This window comes from Haemaphysalis longicornis, unplaced genomic scaffold (assembly GCF_048455015.1).
Source record: "Haemaphysalis longicornis isolate Haplotype H1 unplaced genomic scaffold, Haemaphysalis longicornis Haplotype H1 scaffold_13, whole genome shotgun sequence".
Lineage (NCBI taxonomy): Eukaryota > Metazoa > Arthropoda > Arachnida > Ixodida > Ixodidae > Haemaphysalis > Haemaphysalis longicornis.
Window position 1 is genome coordinate 46,024,213 of NW_027526233.1, and position 13,340 is coordinate 46,037,552.

The 13,340-nt window shown below is 49.8% G+C and overlaps 1 long non-coding RNA gene across 1 annotated transcript; it reads right to left on the reverse strand.

Moving 5' to 3' along the window:
* Positions 1 to 7,979: 7,979 nt before the first annotated feature.
* LOC144164051 (uncharacterized) lies at positions 7,980 to 9,855 on the reverse strand. Its single transcript, XR_013321022.1, has 3 exons — positions 9,470 to 9,855; positions 8,989 to 9,078; positions 7,980 to 8,097 (listed from the first exon to the last, which is right to left on the reverse strand). It is a non-coding gene; the product is annotated as an uncharacterized LOC144164051 (long non-coding RNA).
* Between the last annotated feature and the right edge of the window lie 3,485 nt (positions 9,856 to 13,340).

Consider the following 13,340-nt stretch of genomic DNA (forward strand, 5'->3'; position numbering starts at 1 on the left):
CCGCTGAAGCTGGGTAGGTATATGATAGCAGCATCTCCCATTGCTCTTGTTGGGTAGTTGACAGAAAGAGAGGAGGGTGCTCAGGGCTAAAGTCGCACACCCCGATTACGGGGCGGAGTGTACCTACTTCTGAGTAAAATTTAAATTCAGCGTCGTAGCGATTCGGATGCATTAAGTGAAGACGCGTAGGCTGTGGGATGGAGCCCGGATTGTATGAGCCGTAGGGTATAGTTTGTTGTTCTTTGGAAAGGACAGGGTAAGGCGAAGGTACGGTCTGTCTCAGAAGGCGATAATGCTGAGTTATCTCCCTGAACGTGACAAGCGGGTGACTGTCCTCGTGCAGCTCCATAGCACGGGAGGTAAAAGCGCAGGCTTGTTGGGTGGGCGTATTTGTTGCCCTCCATTGAAACATGAGGAAGTGTCCAGATGAGCTTAATGGAACCGTTTGTGGAGTGGTTTTTTAGCACGCGCAGTGCAGGTCAGGACACCAAACCCGACTGGTAATTCCAGTAGGCTTGCTGGGAATCGGTGACAACCCTCCGAACCCCTGGTTGAGTGAGAGCCAAGGCGATGGCTGCCTCTTCTGCTGCCGTCATTTCTTGGGTCCTAAGCGAGGTACACGCAAGGAGGTTGCTTCTGGAGGTAGCCACGATGATGGCGTATTGCCTCGATGTTTGGAGGCGTCTGTGTAGATAACTGCATGATCCCCACCGAGGGTGGTGTTTAGCGCTTGAGCCCGTGCTTTTCGGTGACCTTCGTCATGTGAGGGGTTAATATTACTAAGCAAAGGGAGCATCTTTAGTTTTATTCACCAAGAGTCTGGGAGTACGTCAAGCGGAGTGACATTCTGTTCTGCCCAGCCAATCTGGTGAAGCATGCAGTTATCCACCGCAGTTCGGAGTCGTACTTTCTGGTTAGAAAGATGACCTTCTGTCAGCTCTTCCACCGTGTTGTGGAGCCCCGTGCTAAGCAGCCTCTGTGTGGACGCACTCATGAGAAGACCAATGGCCTGCTCGACCGCCTCTCTAATCATTATATAAAGCGTCTCTATGTATTCCTTGTCGAGAAGAAGACAGGAGGTTGACGTAAGTGACTCTCGAGAGGAAAAAAAGGTTCAATAAATCGAAAGGTACCGGATTCCTTTAGGCCTCGCTTCTTGGTGGCAACTCGCCTGATCAAGGCGCTGCGAAGAGACGTCACTCTTGGTGTTAGCCTCGAGATGTAGGCCCAGGATCTTGATGCTCGGGCTTGGAGTGATGGCCTGGCCATCAAGGAGGATTTTAATGTATTCTTTGATTTGGCATGATGGCGGACGACAAGGAGCTGTGATTTTTTACGTGAACACTGGAGGCTATAAGCTTTAGCACATTCGCGTACTAGAAGTGAGATGTCATGCATTGGTGTGAGCTTCCTTTAATTTTTTTAACTCTTTTCACGTGATCAGGGTACGCACAGGGCCGATAAACGGGTGTGAGTGGTCGCTTGACGATTTCAAGTGGCATTCAGCGAGAACGCAGTGGTAAACCCGTAAATGTGATTGGTGAGTACACCACCTGTCTTCCCCGTGTTCGCGGGGGGGCCGAGTGCAAAGAGTGGTTCGTGAGGGGTGGCAGAAATCCGGCCTCACGCACATGACCGGCAGCACGAGGATCTTCCACGTGATTCCCTCAACCCCGACATCCCTGGAGGCGATCCCCCATCAGGCGACTCTCAACGGTTGCCCCATTCTAATCGAGGTGCCCGGACGGCCGTCGCTCTGCCTCCGTTGCTACCACACCTGACACTATCGGAAAAACTGCTCAACTCCATGGTGCCGCGCGTGCCGCGCTTACGGGCATGACGAGACTAACTGCACGCAGTCGTACGCGTCCAGAGCGAAGCAGAGAACGCCCGCGAGGAATCTCGAGGAGTACATGGACGCCGATGACATGGCGGCGATGATGAGCACCGAGAGACCTGAGGAAGCCGCTCACCCACCAACCCCTCTCCAGGCATCCCCGCACGTGCCTTCGCCTCCAGTCAACACCGACGTTCCGGCGCAAGAAGCAGGCCAGCTACACGAGGCAGAGGGGAAGAGAGAAGAGAAGAGCGAAGACAACGAGACGTCCGGCCTCCGACCCTCAGTCAGTTCCGAGCCCAACGCGCACGCCGAGAGAGGGAACGGAAACGAGCCGCACCGCCCCCCACCCCTCAAAGCCGGGATTACCGCCGACAGGACGGTGGAAACAAAAGGGACAGAGGAGAATGCCAGCAGCGTCGACGACGTTCGCCCCCTTCCCCCCGAGGCGACCGGCAGGTAGAAGGAACCTCAACGAGGCCGCCCTTACACCAGGAAGCAAGTGGCCCCTTCCCAAACGCCTTGCAAGGAAAAGGAGGAGACGCCAGCGATTCCCGGCGCGAGTAGAGAAATGGTCAGCGACGGGGCCCACGAGAGCGGCGCGCCCCGTGAACTCAAGGAAACGGTCGCGGAGCGGGGTGGCGAAGCTTCCCTGACCAACGCCAAGCCCGCGGCGGACGGCGAGCAGCGGAGTGAGGATGCGAAACCCGCCGACGTTGAGGGAGAGGAGGCGGCCCTCCTGAACGACCAGCCAGGAGGGACCAGCTGTGACGACGCGGACGACGAGCTCCCGACGAAGGCCGCCGCAGCATCGCGCAAACCCGATAACATCACGGGAGTTGAGACGCGGCGGAAGGCACGCGGGAAACACGGCGGTGCAGTCACCAACAAACCGAGCCAGCATGCGGCTAAAAGGAGGAAATTATTCCACGTTTTGATTGGCTCCTGAAACCACTGTCAGTTGGGGACAAAAGTTAGGGACATTTAGGGAATTTGTTGTTGCTTGATGTGGCTTCGCGCGTCGCCTCCTAGGGAATTCCCTGTAAGTAGCTGAGAGGAGGCGATGGCCAGTGTCTAGCAGCAGACGACGCAAGAAACGGCTGGAACTGACGCTTCCTTTTGTAATTACTTCAATTTTTACGGGTGTCTTGCTGAACGATTTTTTTAATGCGGAGCGTGCCTGCCTGACCGTGTCCATGGTGTCGCCCCGAGTTTGTCCTGCGCTGGTTCCTTTATTCTTAAAAAAACTTCAAAATTTCTTTCTCCTCTGTGTGGCCCTAATACATGCTGGCCCGCGCCAACCAATAATCAGATTTGGAGGACGTCTTCTTCATTATTTCTCCGACACTTAATTACCTCTGCGTTTAAGTTTCTGCTTCTTTCAAGAACGATGAGAAAATCATCCGTTCACGGCTGCGAGATTTACTACAACCGCGCGTGCACCCGGGAGAACAGTTATCGCAATAGCAGTTTTACTTGTGCAGTGTGCCACATTTAAACTAAAAAGAAACGTAGGATAAGATACTGCCTTCTCTAGTCAGTTTGCAGATGTGGTCATTCCAAAATGCATATTTATTTGCAATAGATGGTAGCGTAGCTTATTTAGTGGATCTAAGTCTAAACAAATTTGTGTTATTGCAGGATGCTTGATTGCTGACACTAGCCCTTTGTAGTAACCGATGTAAAGCAAGCATTAGATTGCTTCCAACTTATAGGCTTCAAGAGCAGATGTGAAGGCCAGTATTAAAATATGCAAAATCTTGAGAACCTGCTGTTGTAAGAGAACCTGCAGTGTAGCATCTCAATCTTAATGTCTTCTTGTGAAGACCTTTAACATGTTCCTCGGACAAATGTCTTATAACTTTTCAGCTTGAGAGGTAGTAGTAGTAGTATGTATTGTTGAATAAGGCGGACTTAGCCTTGCATAGCTGCCAGCAATTGCTCCGCCTAATCGTCCCCAATACCATATCAAATCTCTCAAAGTCATAACACCTCACTTAGTCTTAAAATAACAGACACGCAATGTCACCACACCTCACTTAGTCCTGTGGACTGCAAGAATCCGAGTAGGAGATGAGACACATCTCTTCGCACAATCCAGTGGTCCCTAGAAAAAATAATGTCCTCCGATGTAGCATGGGCACTCCTACTACTTGAATTGGTTGTGAATGTTGGCTACCTGGCAGTTCGTTTAAACTGCAGCATAAATACCAATAAGTTACCAGGGGACGATGACGTGCAAGTGCTTGGGTATTGTCCTCCATGTTATTTCCACGTTCCTGAACAATGTAAAAGGAATATACCAAATGAAGGAGACAGTTTTTAGTTTTATTTATTCCCAGTTTCACGGCCATAGAAGACGACATATCAGAGGTGCTCAGCACAAACATTGTAGGTGCATCCAGATGCTTGTTGAGACCCTTGTCACTGAAAAGTAAAAAAGAAATAGCATTTTGAAAACTGGTCAAGCACTACATATATTTCCTTAGGAGCCTCCCATTCACAATTCAAATGAACAAACAGCTTAAACACAGTACACTATTATTGTGTTGCTTGCGTGTATGTTTTTTAGTATGCGTGTGGACACTGACGTTTCTGCTGTATCTTTTTTCCTTTATTTTTTTTCTTGTACGCACGTGGCAGAATTCTCTTATGTTATTATTCTTCGTTTAATCTGCTCAGGTACCACACCCCTCATTAATGTCAGTGGGGCCATAAGGGTATCTTGAATAAATAAACATAGAACACCAAATACATGGTGCTACATCTACAAATTAACGTTCCTGTAGCAGTTAAAAATTTATAAAATAAATAATAAAATGGCACATTTCCTAATACAAATAAAAACACGGCCAACTCCAGCTTTCTTCAAAATTTTGTACTATACCAGTCTCTTTGAACCAGGCAAAAAAACTGTAAGCATCTTGAAAACAATTTTATTTTCACGTAAATTGCAGACAGCTTAAAGGAGCCATGAAGAGAAAACACAAGTTTGGTTCATTCAAAAGATTGTCTCGTTAGAATCATACTGACACCACTTTTAACGTAAACTTCGCTCAAATAAGCTACATAATTACGAAAAACGGGAATGGTCATGCGACCCACCAGCTCATTCCCCGCAACAGAACCTATGATGTCACATGAGCTAAGCTCTGCGATTGGCGGAGGCTGGCAGAAGCAGACACAAATTAGGTAGAGCTGTAATTACAAACTAGACGAACGAGCGATTTGCGCTTAAATTTAGGGCACATTCTTTACAAAGCAATAAGAATGATGGGATAAACAGTGGAAATTATGAAAGCACATGTAAACATAGAAGTACTGATGCATTCTGCTGTTCGTACTGCGCACAGCATGCTTGGTTTAGCAGCACAGCACTACGGGGCTTGGGGCTGTCTCAGACGACACTGGCCGATTGACGCAAGCAACGGTGTTTTACGTGACCCCATTTGTCGAGCGAGCACTGTTTCAGGGAACGAATATTTTCTCCCAGAACAAAAACAAGCCAGGTTTAAATGCGGGCAAACACAAACCAAACGCTTGCCACGGTATGGTGGCGCCATCTAGGTTACGGAACGTAAAAAAACGCGGGAACAAACCAACACCGCTGTACAGGGTGGAGACAACCTTTGAACGGTCCCGTCCCGCCGCAATTGGGCCAACGGGCTCAACGCGTTATTCTTTTCGTTTCCCACGAGACCTAGCAACGCGAAACAGACGATATGATTCAAACTTCTTCAGTAAACCGCGTTGCGGCGATAATTTTAGCGCGGTTTTGACACAATGACTTGCTTCGGCGGCGAGCGACAACCGAAAATGGCGGCGCCAGCGTATACGTGTCTCTACCCTGTACGGCGGATGCGTGAATCAAGGTACTCTAGGCTGCAGAGCGGTCGGTTCCTGTGATGTCACTTGGGACCACGAAAACGCACGATTGAGCGGGAAAATCAAAATTTTAACCTAAATTGTTTAATTTCTCAGTGAATAAAGCACTGTTTGTATCCGGACAAGCGCTGGGGGCACTATAAAACACGAAATCTTTCGAATAAAACCAACTTGCATTTTCTCTTCATGGCTCCTTTAACTTAGGTGTCGCAGAAGCTGTTGTACAACAATGACTTACTTGCTCGTCTCTGTTTTTCTGATTTTGCCCTTCTACGAACAAGTCACATCCTACAGTCGCAATGAGGTTGGTCGACCTGTTAACAGTTACAAAATAGAAAGCTATTGTATTGTGCTTATTTCTAACATTATTTTAAAGTGCTTACTCTCACTCCTGTGACACCTAAGGCTGATTCAGCTGGAGAGCACCCCTATGTTGGCAGCAAATTCTATAGTGGTATGAAGTGGCAAAGATTTGGCAAAACAAAGCTTTTTTTGTGATGTAAGGATGATGCTCTACCAGGTGAGCGCAAGGGTGGAGATTGCTTCACCTTTGCACGATAATGCATTAATCACGACTAAGTTCAGTTAGGTGTCCTCGACATTTCAGAGAAGTGCCGAGCAAAAACTGTTTTGAAGAACAACTCAGAAATACTAATGGCCAGAAATGGGCGGCTGGGCGGCCAGAATGTTACGGTCTCTCTTAATTCCAAACTAAAAACAAGTCAGCTTAAAACAAGTAAAAAATACCTTAAAGGAGTAGCACCACTATTAAACGTTCATAGCATGATTAGGCTCTACTTAAAAGGAGTACTTGAAATATCAAAGCTGAGATAACTATGCAAAAAGTTTCCTTTGTAGCTGCAGATTTTAGTAGCAACCATTCAGTATAACATATTTTAAATCAATTTTAATATTTGCATGCACAAGAAAGCTCCGAATGAATACCCTTTCGACACTGGCATAAGCAAGATACGTGGAGTGCCTCGCCATGCAGTTCGCCCCAAACTGCCGACATTAGGGCTCCAGTGACTTAGCCAACACACTGGCTGCTGATGGTGCACGCTGCACTGCCTTGTGAATCATGTCACAGTTTTGGGACTGATATCGTGTGGCCCAGACGTGTGCGGCCATGGCCAGCTTGGGCCACTCTAGGGCACGCATCTAGTCTGACCATGATGCAATGAGAACAGCGACATAAAGAGTGCCATTCTCTCATGGCGGCCGCCTTGGTGTTCGTTCTGTCCAAGCCAAAACTGACACGAATAAACAAGGCTCAAAATAATTATATATACTGAGGTTGACTATCTAATGTTCCAATCTATGATTCCTGGGCTGGTAGGCACCCATAGAAATGGGAAAAATGTAACACGAGAATTTCATACCAGTACTTTTTTAGAATATTTACATAGACAAATGAACTGCAAGCTAATGACCCTTTCTGCCAGTTGTTGCCCCCATCTGTCCACCATTACTCAGCTGAGCATGAAAGACTGGTACAATAAAGTGTCAAGTTTAGATCCGACAAGTTTGCAAGCTCAGTGATTCACATTGAACTTTTTGTGAACTTTCTTTACAAGGATTTAACCTATAACCACTCCTCCCTGGCTTGGCTCATGTACAATGCTTAAGCTTCACGCACATACTGTACTTGGTACAGTTTCATTTACTAAAGTTAGCCTCCAGCCTCTCGCTGATGTGTCTGTAGTCCACCGAAAATGCACTGCAGAAAGCCAACTTTTTCTAATGATGACGATCGTGGGTGAAGTGAACGCTTCCCGTGATCTGAATTGAACCTGGGTCCCTCATGTTATGAAGCTGACATCTATCCCATTGCGTCATTCCAGCACAGTCGAAGCAATCTGGATTTGCATAGAAGTGGAAAATTACACAGGAAATGTACACCTCCATCTAACGACAATGGTTGTACACTACAGAAGGTCATGGATTGCCTGCATCAGTAAAGCTCTAGAGAGCACAACTGCAGCGCATCAGACCGTCCCAATAAGAAACAGGTGTTCAGTACTGGGCTGGTTAATTTGGTGTTGGACTTGGTTTCGGAAAGCTTCACATCCCCCATTTTTGTCGTTTCAACAGATGGGCAGTTGATTTTTTGTTAAGTCTTCCCGTCAGTAACTAGGACACAGCTACATATTTGGTTGTCATACTACCAGGGTGGTCTAAGAGCAGACACAGTCTGTCTGAGGCTAATTTCGAGTGTACCACAAAACGACCCACTTGTGGAGGCATTCACCTGCTTTTCATGGGTACCCAGAAAGGATGTAGACCAAGCCTTGCTCTCCAGGCCCTGCACCAACATCGCAGGGACCAAGTCCAAGCACTTCTTTTTTTCCACTGGAAGCCCTCCTATGCAGATGCTGCAGGAACAGGATTAAATGCTGTGTCAGCACAACTGAAAGTTGGGTAGGCTAATAATACATCTTTGAAAAACAAAATGCGTAAAAGATGGCGACGTGGAATAAGACCACACAGGACAACCGACTACAAGAAAAAGAACACACATACAGCACATTGTTTTGTGTTTTCTGCAAAAGCAGAAGTGGGCAATCTCTGCCGCATTGTTAATAACAAGGATTATTGAAGTAAAGGGAGGAACGAGTGCAGTGTTAACCTTGCGCAGCCTTTAGTTCATTGTACGATTGGCATGGTTTACAGAATTCCGTTGTCATGTAAGTCCGTGTATGTGGGCCAGACAGGACGCCGTCTAAGCGTCCATCTCGGAGAGCACTTGTTTACGGTAACGAAATCAACAGGTGCAAATCTTCCTGCACATGATAAAAAGTGTGGGTGCCACCCTTTGTTTGACGAGGCTGTGGTGTGTCCCTCCTGCCTGTACGCGTTATTTGTGTGCTTTCAAATTTTCAGTGGCTTTATGCCCTGCCACATCCTATTTGTCCCATATGCAGCTTCTTCCATTCACCTTCAATGTACACTTTACTGACAGTTGCTCCTGGTGCCTCCTCATAAAGGGCCCAAAATGCCGCTTAACCTTCACAGCCCCTTGGACGATCTGATTCTGCCGCTGTCATTTGGTCTATCCTTTCTCTCTCCCTCTTCCGTCTTTTTTGGCTCACGATTTCACGCTTTTGTTTTTCCCTTTGGCCGCGATATCCTTACGTTCTCTGTACAGAAGCGACGTTTTCCATTCATCTCCCGCAACGCAACTTAACTGCCCGAAGAGCTAGAACGTTGATGCGTGCACACGGCATACTCGCGAGATTAACGCTATCAAACACATGCATACTTACGATCGAGGCACTGCACTTCAAACATCCAGGACAGCGCTTCGGGGAGTGCACGCCACCGGTTCGATCAAACTTGAGCAATGTTATGGGCTCCTACACAAAAGGAACAATGAAACGCTTGAAACTGCTGCCGGAGTGTGAAAGGACATAGCATCGTAATTTGAATTTAGCGTGTGCTGCATACTTGGGCGAGAAACAGGGAGTGGGAAAAGAATCCACACGTACTACGTTGGATACACGAAGCAGGTGTTGGTTTGCGCGCCAACGTCTGGTTTGTCGTTTTCCATTGTGTCTGTTCCTCGCCCAAGTATGCAGCGCACGCTAAATTTGATTCAAGATTATACAAAAATCGTTAACATCACAATACAGCTAGGAGGCCGAGCTAGGCGGCCACGTAAGCAAGAATTCACGCAGCTTTAGGGTACACAGTACAGTGGTATAAACACAAAAACTACAACAAACATAAAATAGCGATGTTACTGACCTTGCTGGGAAAATGAGCGCATCGGTGCCCTCTTTTCCGCTCTTCCATGTCTGTGACTGCAAACGCCGGAGACCGGCATGGCTGATCTACGCTGAGCTCAGATACAGGAGGCGATGGCTCAGGCTGCAAGTCTCTCTTGAAATGTCGTAGTAGGTATGTCGGATACGGAGATCGCACCAATACTAGCATTCACGGTATATTCACGCATCTGCAGCTTCACTTGGCAGCAATCAACACAAACACACGCTGGGTACTCAAATCGTTCACTCGGGGGACCCAGGGAAATGCTGCGCCTACTTCGGCGTTGTCCCTAGGCGCTCAAAAACAAGCCCAGTGACGTCACGTTATGATCACGTGACCCAAGGATTTCTTTCCTCCTTTTAGCCGCTCCGACCGAGCCAGGGAGATACCGGGTCAACGACCGCTGGGGGAAGCTCGACTAACGGACGGACTTGACGTCCTGACCGGTAAGCGCTTTTCACACCATGGCATCACACCAGAACGCAGTCACGCTTGCCACTTTAAACGTGGTAAGTCTAACCTCACAGAAAAGGAAACATTGGCTAGTTGACCTCCTGAATGAAAAAAAAATAGATGTGGCCTTTTTACAGGAAACCAAAATTGCCTCTCGAGAGGACGCTCAAAATTTTGTACGATTTTTCGGCCACCAGTTTTGGTGTTTTTACACCCTCACACCCACTCGAGCGGGTGGTACCGCAATTCTAACCCGGAAACACAAATTCTTAACAGTAATCGACTGCGAGCTGGCGAAGGACGGACGCTTTTGCTCCGTTGACGTCCTGGTGGGAGGGGAGCTTACACGCTTTGTGTGCGTCTATGCGCCTAACGATACGCAGGCGCGGACCGACTTCTTCTCTTCTATTCGGGACATCGTAGTGGTTCCGGGTCGTGTTTTCCTAGCGGGCGACTTTAACTGCGTTGTAAACGCCAGCGACAGAGCAGGTGCTAAGGGTGTAGTGGATGCGTCGGCGCGGACTTTGAAAGCGGTCCTTCGAGAGGGCGACCTGGCCGACGTGGCCCCTCAGCGTGGGTGGTCAACCACCCGCTTCACTAGATGGCGAGGCACGTCAAAGGCCCGCCTTGACCGGGTTTACTTGACGGGGGACGCGTTGCCATTAGTGATCGATTACGCCGTCACTCCTGTCGCGTTCTCGGACCACGGCTTGGTGACATGTACCATCCGAGCTGAGCGTGAAATCAGAAAAAAAGCCGGCAGCCGTTGGCTGATGAACTCCACGGTCCTCGAACACGCGTCCTTCGTCGATCGCGTAAGAGGTGAAATTGAAGCAATGGGCACTGCACCCACTGATGGAGCTGCGTGGGAGCGCTTCAAACAGCACGTCAAAGATGCAGCAATCACAATCGGGCGACAGGAGGCGAGAGACAGAAGGGCGAAAGTAAATCGACTGGTGGAGTGCCTGCGCTCCCTCGTAGAAGCGGACGAGGAGAGGCCGGGGGAATTCTCTGAAGACATTCGTAACGTACTGAAAGACGACATCCGCACTGAGCTCGAAAAACGGTATTGGGGGGCTCTTGTGCGGAGCAGGGAGCAACGAGTGGAGTCCGAGGCACAACCATCGAAGCTTTTCGGCGCCTTCGAACGAGCAAAGACCGCCACTAAAAGGATTCCCGAGGTGAACCACGCCGGTGGTCTTGCTAGTGGGAGCGAGGAGGTGGAGACGGCCTTCAGTGAATACTACGCAAGGCTGTTTTCCCCGCACGCTCATCTTGAGGCTCCTCCACCGGAAGTCACAGACGCGCTGCCAACGGTTGCAGAGGACGTAAAGGCCACAATAAACGAACCCATATCGGTAGAAGAGGTCAAGCGCGCGATCAAGAAACTCTCAAAGAATAAGTCACCGGGACCTGACGGCATAATCTCGGAATTCTATCAGGTGTTTCGTGAAGAGATCAGCCCGGTATTGGCGGCGGTCTTTGAAAACATCAAAAGCACAAAACTGCTACCACCCTCCATGCGGAGCAGTAACTTAGTACTCATTCCCAAACAAACCTACCATAACACGCCACCCAACGTGGAAGACTTCAGGCCTATCAGTCTTCTTTCCCCCGACTATAAAATCCTAGCCCGCATCCTGGCCCAACGCCTCGAGACAGCCCTCAGTAGTGTCGTGGGTCCTCACCAGACATGCGGGTTTAAGGGACGCTCCATCAACACCAACCTGCACCGCATGCGGACCATCTGTGAGGTGGCGGAATCAGGCATTCACCCCTTAGCTGTCCTACAACTCGACCTTAAAAAGGCCTTCGACCAGGTTGACCAGGCCTTCCTGTTCACGCTTCTCGGTCAATGTGGGGTAGGGGATACAATGGTCGAGTGGATAAAAATCTGCTACACCGCCATCACCACCAGCATCATCATAAACGGGGAGGTGGGGGCGCCCATCGACATCGGAAGGTCAGTCAGGCAGGGCTGCCCTATGTCCCCGATCCTTTTCGCATTGTATATTGAACCACTTTGCAGGATGGCAATAGCGTCCAAGTCAACCAAAGGCTTGGTTCTCGGCGACGAAGAGCTCAAAGTGTTGGCCTATGCGGACGATGTTGCGGTTGTGTGCTCCTCGAGAGAGCAGGCAGGGGAGGTCGTCGCACTGGCTGAGGCATTTTGTCGATTCTCGGGGGCCCAACTCAATCTTTTGAAGTCAGAGGGCGCATGGCTAGGGGACTGGCCCACCAAACCACAACTCTACGGAGTTCGATGGAGGGAGGCCATCACCCGCTACCTCGGGGTAAACCTAGAAAACCGCACAGCCACCGCCCCCAGGTGGCAGACGAAACTGGCAGCTGCCAGAGTAGAAGGCTCTGGCAGCTGCTGGAAGGAACATGGAACCCTGGAGAGTGCGACATATTGCCCTAGCTCTTCTCTAGGGCACATGTCTGCAACGCCGTGGTATACCCAGCCATCTTGTACGCGGCCCGAGTCTCGACCATTGACGCAGGCTCAGTGGCCAAGTTACATCGGTTGTTCGCTGTTTTTGTCTGGCGATCCACGTATGAGCCCATGCGCCGCACCAACGTTTTCTGGAGCGCTGAAGCCGGGGGGCTCGGGCTCGTTAATGTAGAGCTTAAACTAACCGTGCAACGATTTTTGTACTTCCGAGATCACCGAGATGGCTTCCTCCAGGCGGCAGTGCAAAATGTAGGCGCTTTGCACCTCGCCCCTTGGCTCGCAACAACAGCGGAGCTCCTAAGTGGTGCCCGTGCAACAGGTTTTTACAGAGAAGTGGCGGGGGCGGTGGCCTTCTTACAGGAGCGATTCTCGTGGGAATACCTCTGCTCAGTGAAACCAAGGAAGCTGTATTGGGACCTCGTAGAGCAGACCCTCCCACCGCCCATGTACCGCCTGCCACCTCTTGGTCCGCCGAAAAGTGACGTCCTGCGGCGAGTACGGAAGCTCCCTATCCCGACCGGCTCGAAGGACTTTTTCTTCCGCTTTCACACGTGTATACTGCCTACCAAAGCAAGACAGGAGGAACGCGGGTTTTTTTTGCCGGGAGGGGCCAACTCTCTGCTGTGCGGAGGGAGGGACACGGCCGAGCGCGTATTCATGGACTGTAACACGGCGTTCTACTTCTGGGATGAGCTGCAGTGCTGCTTCAACACGCGCTGGAGAATCACTTGGACAAATCTGAAGTTCCTAGACGCGGCCTCGGAACGCCCGCTCCTTCGCGACTGTGTCCACGTAATAGGGCTCCACTCGCTTTGGAGGGCGAGAGTCGACGCCGTCGAATGTACTGAACGCCCCCGACCGGCGTGGCGACACTTCGTCCAAAAAGCACAATGGGCAATTGCCGCCCTCGACGGGGATGAGGCAGACTCCGAGCTACGCGAC